Source organism: Solea senegalensis, linkage group LG13 (genome assembly GCF_019176455.1).
Source record: "Solea senegalensis isolate Sse05_10M linkage group LG13, IFAPA_SoseM_1, whole genome shotgun sequence".
In the NCBI taxonomy this organism is placed as follows: domain Eukaryota; kingdom Metazoa; phylum Chordata; class Actinopteri; order Pleuronectiformes; family Soleidae; genus Solea; species Solea senegalensis.
This window is the reverse complement of record NC_058033.1, coordinates 14,349,805-14,360,237: the sequence shown is the minus strand read 5'-3', so window position 1 is coordinate 14,360,237 and position 10,433 is coordinate 14,349,805.

The window sequence follows — 10,433 nt, the reverse complement described above, 5'->3', positions numbered from 1 at the left end:
TGTAAGAAAAGATCAGTGGTTCCCAATAATTACAAAGCAGAGCATCATTGTCTCTAATGTGGATGATTCAGCAGGACCTTGATAAATGCAGTTACGATTCCCTCTTTGGTTCCATGCACTTGCAGAGAAAATGATGTAATCTTGAGCTCTTTTACTTTACGTCAGTGTTTTTGCAGGAAATAAATACACCTGACAGTGACAGCATGGCAAAAAAATGTGCCAAAAAGGCCTGTAACCTCAACGTGTTTGATTAACCTTTAAAGCTTTACTCCCTAATTAGTTTTTGAAACACCCTCTCATGTTATTTGTTGAAATCCTCTTTAGCACTGTGAGCACAGCTTCATTGACACAACATCATGTCTGAATAACCTGTGAGAAAACACCGAACATTATGATGAACTGCACAGATAGGCAGGTCTGTTATTGACAGGGAAACCAGTGAATCACTGTGCTTATTGATTGTTATTGGGACGTGAAGAGGATTTTCAACAACAAAAAAAAAGTTTTTTGGGGACAAATGACACACTAGTGTGTGCAGCTTTTAAATAAAAACAAACGTCTTTTACATTGAATCAAGTGTCAAATTAGTTCACGTCATGCTGAGTACGTTAGGCAGCTCTGCACGACCCTCGCTGTGTTTCTCAGTAGCGCAGTGTTTAGATGCTTGTGTTGCAAACCTCATTTCCAATGCTGCACATGGGAAATCATTTGTTTACTTTGCATGTCTGGTCAGGTCTTCATATTTCGAGGGTTGTGGGTTTGATACCCAGCTCTGCCAGTCTACATGCGATGTGTCTTTGGCACACTTACCCCATGTTGCTGACAGCGTGTGAATGACTATGAACTCTGAGTGAACGAAGCGCTATATAAATCTAGACCATTTACAGTTTCTGAGTAAATATTTTTACGACACCACCATAAACATCCATCCATCATCATCTGCTTTACCCCACCAGCAGCAGTTTGATGGAATAAACACTTATTTCCTCGGCCTGCCACTGCACTGCCCCAAGGTCTGATAGTATTTCTTCACCATCATGACACCACATTTAAGGCCTCTTCACGTCCTTTTCCACACTTGGAGACTAGAAAGACTAGAACAATACTAAAACAAGGCAATCAGCGATGGCAGACTTCACCCCATTCACGCAACAAGCCTCCGTCGGCCTCTGTTGGTCATATTGACAAGTGCGGAAACACAGACAGACACACAGAGCCACTAAAAACAATACTTCACTTCCACTCCGTGGGGTAGAGTAATAAGTGTCGGGGTTGTGTTCCACACATGCAGTGCATTTGATCCATTTGTACCTTTACACATATAAATGTCAGATTTCTGGATGCAGAAAGTACAAATTGGCATGCCGAGCGTAAACATGGATCTAGTGTGGATGATGAAATAATGCAGCCTATAATCTTAATCTGACTGATGAGCAGCGCGGAGTCACACACCTCCAGCGTTTTCATTAAACTGCCATCATTCCATAAAATATTATGACAGGTCATTTTCATGTATTGGCTGGTGAGAAACAAAGGCCTTGTTTTTCAGTTACTTTTTTACTACGCCTTTGGCAACCTGAGCTGAATGTGCACATGTAGCCACGCATGCTAGTCTACACTTGTAACTAGATGGTTTCATCTTTTACTGGCTCTTCATTGAGTGCTTTTACTGACGAATAGGAGGCATTTTTCTCTCCACTTGCTGTTGTTGGCACACATTAGGCGTCACATCACACATGCGCTACTAAACTGGGCCTTTCTTAAAGGAATATTTCAGGTTTTTTAGTGTAGTTACATGAGGTATGGGCCACACGGTTGGTGTAGTGGTTAGCACTCTTGCCTTTGAAGGAAGAAGACCTGGATTCACGACCATGCATATTTGCATGTTCTCCCTGTGTGTGTGTGTGGGTTTCCTCTCGGTTCTACGGTTTCCTTCCACAGTCCAAAAACATGCAAGATGGGGATTAGGTGAATTGGACACTCTAAACTGACTGTAGGTGAGAGTGAATGGCTGATCGTCTCTATATGTGGCCCTGTGATGGACTGGCAATCTCTCCAGGGCATACCCCACCTTTAGGAAACTAAAGTTCATAAACCCGCTCATTCTCCAGCACCAAAGACCATAAAGAATCAGCACAGGAGCTCCTGCTCTACCACTGCCTCATTTGGGAAGTTTGAACGTAACGCCAAGCAAAGGATTTCAATCCCTGACAATAAGGAACAAGTTCCCATCCAAGAGACTCACCGGGCTTTCGATTGACTCCAATGTAAACCCAGTAGTGATGCACACTCGGAACAGAGAAGGAGTATAATGAAAGTCAGAGAGTGACATTAGGGTTAGGTGCCAGGATAGGACTGAGGTTAGGGTTAGGCTAAATATCTGGGTTAGGCTGATGACGCTTTTCCACTACCCAGTCCTGGCATGGCTCGACCTTTTTTCTATTAGCGATAGTATGTGGTACCTGGTACTTTTTTTCACCACCTGCTCTGACCAGGTTCCAAGCGAGCTGAGGCGACACTTGAAGAGTCATGAGTACAACGTCCGACAGAAGAATCAAACCAGACAATGCCGAACCGCAGATCAGTTAAAAAGACTTAAAAATTGTGAAGACATGAGTTAATCTCCAACATTTACCAAGGAAATGTCTAAAATCTCAAAATTTAGTGATCACAAGCAGCGAGGTGCATCACAACCCCTTCTGCTGTATGTCAGTTCAGTGACTGTGTCAGACGGACGATGCTCCGGTCATGCAGGAAGTACTGAACAATTCTGTGAAGTAATCTTTTTAATGGACTGATTCTAATGATTCAGTTACACCAAAAAGTGCTTTACAAGTCACTCGTTTTGCGTGTGTCGCACATACTACGAAGTCATGGCAGATTCATGTATGTGCTATGATGACACCACTCACTTTGAGGAGGGAACTATAGTAATGGAAAACCATGCCAGACCATGTAGAGTCGAGCCGTGCTGGTACTGGGTAGTGGAAAAGCACCAGTGCACTGTTGAGTCACACTCTGATCTGAGCGTCTGAATGTGCCGCTCGGTGTGTGTGTCTTTCAGATGTGGAAGGATACCTTGTACGTCTCTCAGGCAACGTTGAGGGACAGTGACAGTTCTCTTGGTATGAGAACGGGCTGTCACAAGATAACAATTTTGAACTCACACAGCAGGGATTACCTTCTCCTGTGTGTCATGATGTAAAAAATACTGACTCTCTCTGTGGATTATGGTGTGAGACAGTCAGTAGTGTACAAACTTCAGTTTCCCGGGGAGAAAACACTGCATGTGTTTTTACACGTTGCTTATGTTATATCAACCTGCCTCCTCGGGACTACAGATGGATATTAGCCAATGACACCAGTCTGGCACATTTATATGTGAATGTTCATTAATGTGTACTGTTAATATTTTGAAAATAAAAACATATTCTTAAGATATCAGAGACTTGAGCAGGTGTAGGTTTTATGAGGTGAGTATTTTGTGAAGTGGTCAAAATCTGTTTTTCCTTCTGTCCCTGCTGGCAGACATGTTATCACAGAGAGTGTGTGCCCAGCAGCCAGTTGGGTCCATGGAAAAGCCGGAACATGGCCAAGTCAGTGCTGATAATGTGTCAATACCTCACACAATCACACCTAAAAACGGAGCTGTTCAGTAATTATATAACATTACAGTAATGCGAAAATAAGCACCTGAACAGATTATGACAACATATAGTTCACACATGGCATAATATAAAAGAACAGCAACATATTGGGTTAGCTAGCCGGCTTGCTAAAGAGGTGCACTTTGTCAACATTTGAACATGTTAACACTTAATAATACAGCAACTCACTCATAACACCTGTGGTTAACAGCACTTTGACTTACAGTGCAAAATAAAAACAGACATTGACACATGATATCTCACATTCACCTCAGAGATGTTTCTCATTAATTAGCAGCACGGCCACAACTGCACCTGTGGCATTTACCTGCTACCTTAAGGAGAGGGCGCCCTTGAGCCACAAACATGAAACCTACAATCAATACTACATTATGGCAAGTGAAATCATTATTCCACACATATATATATAGTATATAAAACATAAGTATATTTATAACAACAACATGGTGGCGGGGTGGCTAGAGTTATTGCCTCCCAGCAACAAAGTCACTGGTTCAAATTGAAAAACTACAGCTGGTGAAGAAAACTTCTTGTTGTTTTCTCCAAAAGGATTTCTTGCAGCAAACTGAATGGATTCAACAAAAGATCCATTATTTAAGACAAATCAATCAAACAGTACCAATAATGGTCCTCAAACAAAATAGCACCTGCATATTTTTACTCACATAACAACAAAAATATTGGGCTCTCTTTTCATGGAGACGAATCTCTGAAGTTTATGGAAGGAAATAATGATTTTATATCCATCTGGGTGGTGGTGTCTCAGTCTAATTGTTTCCTGTGGGAGTGTGTCAGGAAGGACGTAGCCAATAGGAGGAGGCTTGGAGATGTGCGGCTGAGGAAGCTGCATCCAATGAGAGGAGGTTTGCAGGTGTGGATGTAAGGATACAGGATCTACAGTATATCCCAAGTAGCTGAGTAAGGCTAGTGAGAAGCATGGGGATTGTCTGGAAGGAAGTTTGACATGGGAAGAGGGCAGGAAGGCTTTTGAAGTGCATCTAAAAAAAACACCTGGTTGAACCAAAATTAATATCTACACCTTACTACCTTTACACCTGTAGGTATGGGTGTTCCGGCAGTGTGTGTGTGGTTTCTCTCCCAGTACTCCAGTTTCCTCCTACAGTCCAAAGCAGATTAGATTAATTGGACACTCTAAACTGACCATAAGTGCAAATTGGAGAGTGTACGGTTGTTTATCTCTGCCTGTTGGCGCTGTGATGGACTGGCAAACTGTCCAGGGTGTACCCTGCCTACCGCCCTGTGTCAGCTGAGATTGGCACAGCTCCCCCCGTTATCCTCATGTGGAGGATAAAGTGGTAGAAGACGGATGGATGGATGGACGGACACTCTAAACTGGCCCTGTGATGAACTGGTGATTTGTCCAGGGTGTACTCACCTTTTGCCCCATGTCAGCTGGGATTGGCTCCAGCTCCAGGATGAAATGATTAAAAATGTATATTTAAAATAATATATAATATACAGTATATACTATATAATGTATATATAATATAATATAATATAATATAACATAAGCTGTTGCTTTGGTTGTACCTCTCTTTTTTAAATTAAGGTTATTGACTATTCTTGACATACATATTGTTCATAATTGTATATCGAGTGTGATATGCAACTTCAGATTTGCTTCAGATGGATTGTTTGGTGTCATTTTCAAAGGTTTATTACTAAGAAATGTTAAAATGTCTATTCTGTACAATATTGATCACTACCTAAGGTGCATATTTTTTATATTATTTAATTCCTTGGTTATTCTATTGTGTATTTTTACATTTTAAAATGGCTTAATGATTTTCTGGGTCTATTATTTTAATTAGTGTATTGCACATTCTTCTGGATGTTATTTTCACATCAGCAGCTACCTGCTATTTTTTGAAAGCCACCGATAGTGACGACAGGTGCGGACATGTCAGAGAGGCTGTGGACTGACGGTGGAGAATCAAAAGGTGAGCCGAGCTGAGCTCTGTGTAATTGCAAATTGAAACAGTGATTGAACTACTACAGTTGTGTTGTTCTGCCTAATGTCAACAACCTAGTTTGAGTGCATGCCTCACTGTCAGCAGCTGCAGTGGGTATACAGTGGTGCACACACAGTTTTCAGATGTGTTAATTAAATTTGCTTGGTGCTTATACTGCAGGCTGATGGTGATGTGATGTGTTCGCGGGCTCATGACGTCACTGCCTTTGAAGGCCGTGCGTATACAGCATGTATGTAAAGTATGTGGCTCGAGTTCAGCCAGCTGTTAAAATCCTTATGTGATTGAGCAGTTCTCGATCCATCCCATAATCCACTGTATACTGCTAAATGGACTTTGCCACGAACATGGTCCGTAATGAGATTAAAGAATGAGCGAGAGCTTGAGTGTTACATGATGTTAAATATATTGTTCTGTAGATGAAAATCTAATGGCTCAAATATGCAAATCTTCAACAAAGCATCGTTTAAACAGGGACACGTGACTCGCGTGAAACCATCTGTATTATGTGTGGTGTCAGTTTGCGGCATTTTGTCCTTTATCATTAAGACATAATGAACAATATGGCGATTAAGATTCTGATGTTCAAAGTCACCTTTCCCCCCTAATCTGTAGGAGTGCCCAGCCAGAATCCAGGACTCAGCAACGGAGTGAATAATATCTGATCCCCCCTTTGTGACTCTGTCTCCCACTGCCACCACTCTCTATCTATGCTGCATTTCTTTCCTTATCCTCCCTCTCCATAGTGTCTCAGTGGGAGTGGGAGTGTAATTATGCAGTCAGACGGTGTTTACAGACGCAAAAGCGCCTTAATTTATTCCACCAGTTAGCAGTAATTCCCCACTTTAATTTATAGCTTCTCCACCCAGTGGGAAAACGAGAGAGGCAGATAGTGAAAGCGAGGGGGGGGGGGCAAGGAGCATATGGACTTTATATTACAGCATACAACGCAGTGCAACTTCTGAAAGGCGCATGCACATGTAAAAGCCATCACCGCTTGTTTTACTGCACTCTGGAGTTGTTTATTTCCAGTTAGCATTGGTCATAGCTCTGCAAAATAAGGGGAGGAGGAGAAACACAAAAGATAGTTCAAATTTTGTAACTGCAAACCATTTACAGTTTCCAGTAACGGCTACCACTCTTTTCTTTGGTGAAAGTCCTCACCTGTGATATTCATGTCAGCTCACGCTGTGAGCCATGGAAAGCAGAGGAGTGACTGCCATTAAAGCAACACTTCTGTGTCCTGATCAATAATTCACCCTTGCCAGTGTATTACAGTTCTCGTGTAAACACTTTCAGAGCCTGTTTGGAAGGTGATTTACCACAAACAGCGTGACTTTTCAGCCCTAAAGTAGATTCTCACCTGTGTTTTCTTAACTTATGCCGTGAGCCCTTTTTAAAGCTGTGTACATTGGTGAGAAAAATGGCATTGATTACAGTCGCAGAACAGCTATAGTGGTTCGTATCGACCTTTTTTTGAAAGCCATGAGAGGTAAGTGCAAAATCGTAATGTCTGGACCAAAAGACTTGTGTCAAGATACCCAGGAACGGCTGCACACCGACCTGCAGCAGCTGGCATGGAAACAACATGTCTTTCCACCCCCGACATGAAAATGCAGTATTGATGCAGCTGCTGACAGCAATTTAAGCAGCAACAAGGCAGAATGGCAAAGAAAGCAGGGATAAATTATTTGCCTGGAGGGCCATCGCTGAAATTTTAAAGACAGAAAATGTTGTCTTGGTCAAATTGAGTCTCCTGATAGAATCTTACTTTGATAGAGACTCTAAATGCAGTGTCATCTCCTCTCATCCATGCTTTTCTATCATCATGCAGGAAGCAAATGCGGCTAAATCTAAAAGCTTCTCTAATTGAAACAACCCTGATTTACATTCACTAATTGACCTTTGGAACTCAGAGCGCACATAGCATTAAGTGTAATGCTAGAATAAGTTTAAACTCGTAAAGAGCCAACATTACACAGAAAAACATTAATAGGACCATTAGTGGGAGTGCATGAGTCAAACTCATGGGGCTTTGACAATGTGTGTCGCTGGAACGGTCCTTTAAAATAGAGAAACACTAATTAAAGAAACAAAGAAATATTGTAAAGACATGTAAAGACATATTGTGCAGAGCATAGTAAGTAAGGGGTGGTTTCGAAGTAAAGAGGACCTAGGATATTAGATTTTCGTTGAAAACACAGAACATGAAGCGCAGTAAGCCGACTCCACTAATGAGAAGTTGATGTGGCTCTGGGTGGAGCCGGGGTTCTGTTGCCACGAGAGCTAACAAGAGAGCAAACACACGAACATGCCAGAGTCTGCATCAAAATAATCAAGTGTGCACTTCAGCAAATCAGCTGCATCTGTCACTGGTCACAGTAAAAACCACTCAAACTTGGCAGAGTGAGCTCATCTGGAAAGTTTCCTCAGTGTTTACGGGAAAAAGACTGGAATTATATCACTGGTGTTGTCCTGATGAGCCAGTTGTCAACACGCACCATGTGACTTTGACTTGTTGGAGTCTGACGGAGAACTTGTCAAATGACATCTTCCTCTTGAAGACAGGCACCGCAGGACAAATATATTAATGATTTGAATAGTTTGAAAAATACGTTTGTAATTCCCCCTCTGTAACAACAGCATGTGCATCTCTATTTGGCTTTAAGTTGTCCAACTTCCAGAAGACGTCCAGGAAAAGAAAATAAACTGATGCAGAACACTCAAGTGTGGTCCAAAACGTTTTGGCTGGAGGTTTGGAATTTGGGTTAGTGCTTTTTTGCTCGTGTTTTGCTCCGTTTGTTTGTGACTGAAAAGGTTCTGAATAGATTTTGATGATATTTTCTGAGGATGTAGGCTGTGGCCCAAGGTAACAATTATTAGATTATATATTAGAAAATAATAATAATGTTAACCTTGCAAGATAAGTGAGTTTTTATTTTGTTTCTTAAATGACATAAACTAGTATTAATAACAAATGTCTGTCATGGTCTGTATTTATAGTTGCTGCTTTACACTTAATACAAATTTGCCATTCACACCCATTGACTCACACATTCATACAGTGCATCCAACGTTTTCTTTCTATCATGCATCCTTCATACCCATTCAAAATTGTAACAACACCAGATAAACAGTAACTATGTCCATGTGTAGTTGAGCTGAAATTTAGATCTTCATCATCAAAATCATGAAAAAAAAAACAAATGTTCATCAACCAAAATTGGTTCACTCCTTTATCAGTTGCCCATGTTGATGAAAAAACTATTGCTTTAAAAAAACACACCATGGTGATCGCATTGCGTTTGACAAAAATCCTTCACGGCGACTCAAAAATGATTTGATTAGAATTGAATTCACCTCCAAAATTGTTCATTTTTTTACTGCCTTGTGAATGTATTATCTTAAAAAAATGTTCCCTCAGACTAATGGATTAACTGTTTGGATAATTTAGCCTCCTAAAATAAAACAAACACCTGAGTGAATGAGTCTGAAAGATAAATCTGCTCTGGTTGGCCGCCTTTAATTCTTCTCCTAAAAAACTCTGCATAACCTCTAACATTTCACACAATATGACTTACATCACCGAAATACTTCCGCCACCCATTTAAATGAATAATTACATAATGCGCTATAATGTGCTATTTATCAAAGGACTTGGAAATGAAATGTGATGGAACAAACACACTGCAGTCATTTCTGCCTCATATGTGAGTCATTACTCTGCTCACATCTTAAACTTGACTCATCCGATGAAAAATGACACGGCCGAGGTTCGTTGCTCAGTGAACGTAGTGCTGCAAGATCCGTTTTGTGTCCAAAATTTAGACCAGAAAATGATGAAAACGTGTTTTTTGGATACTGCGTCTTTTAAAATGTTTCCCAGGCTTTTGGACAAACCGAGGGACGGAAGTAAAAAACAGGTTTAAATCATTGCTGTACATTTATACAAGAACCATCAAGACCCAGTGTACAGTAAGTAGCTCATAAACCACAATCAAAGAATAATGAGTGGATAATAAATTTAGCGCAGAGTCTGCGAAACCTGCAGCAGTGGGCCGTGCCACAGCCAGTTTTACTACAAATGGCTCCAAGCCGTCTTCATCCCAACCTCATTTGCATATTTAGAATCGTGACAGTATTAAGATTAAAGCGTGGAAGTTTCAATTCCACTACCTGTCACATCATCCAAGTTAAGAGGGCTGTGATAAAAGTGAGGAAAGCATGTAACGTTCAAAGGACTCCTAATAACCACTGGAGCATTCATATTCCTGTGAAGAGTAAATGGGGTTTTGTGTGAAACCGTGATAACGTCAGCTTCCCAAGCCAAGCGCCGCCTTTCCATGGAGCCGCGGACCGTAAACACAATCCCACTTTGAGTCTCTGTCATTTACGCAAATGTGTTCATTCACTGTTCATTGTCCCTTTAAAACCATTCATCTGACTACATTCGCTCTCTTGAGAGAAACATCACATACGAAATAGAAGGCGCTGATAGAACCATGTCAATCAGCCCTTAAACTGGAAGAAAAGAAATATGTTATTGCTGAAGGGAGAAAGGGAGGGGGGGAAAAAACAAGCAGGCGAGGGAGGGAGGAAGGAAGGAAGGAAGAAAAGAGAGAGAGTGCTAAAATATCACCCTTTTCTATTCATGCAATCAACAAACCTTGTAACCACTCTGCAAAGGGTAGTGATCCAGTACAGCATGAAAAGAGGAATTCTTTTCTTCCACTGGATGGACTAAGTCAGACCACTCAACTAAACCTGAAGCAGC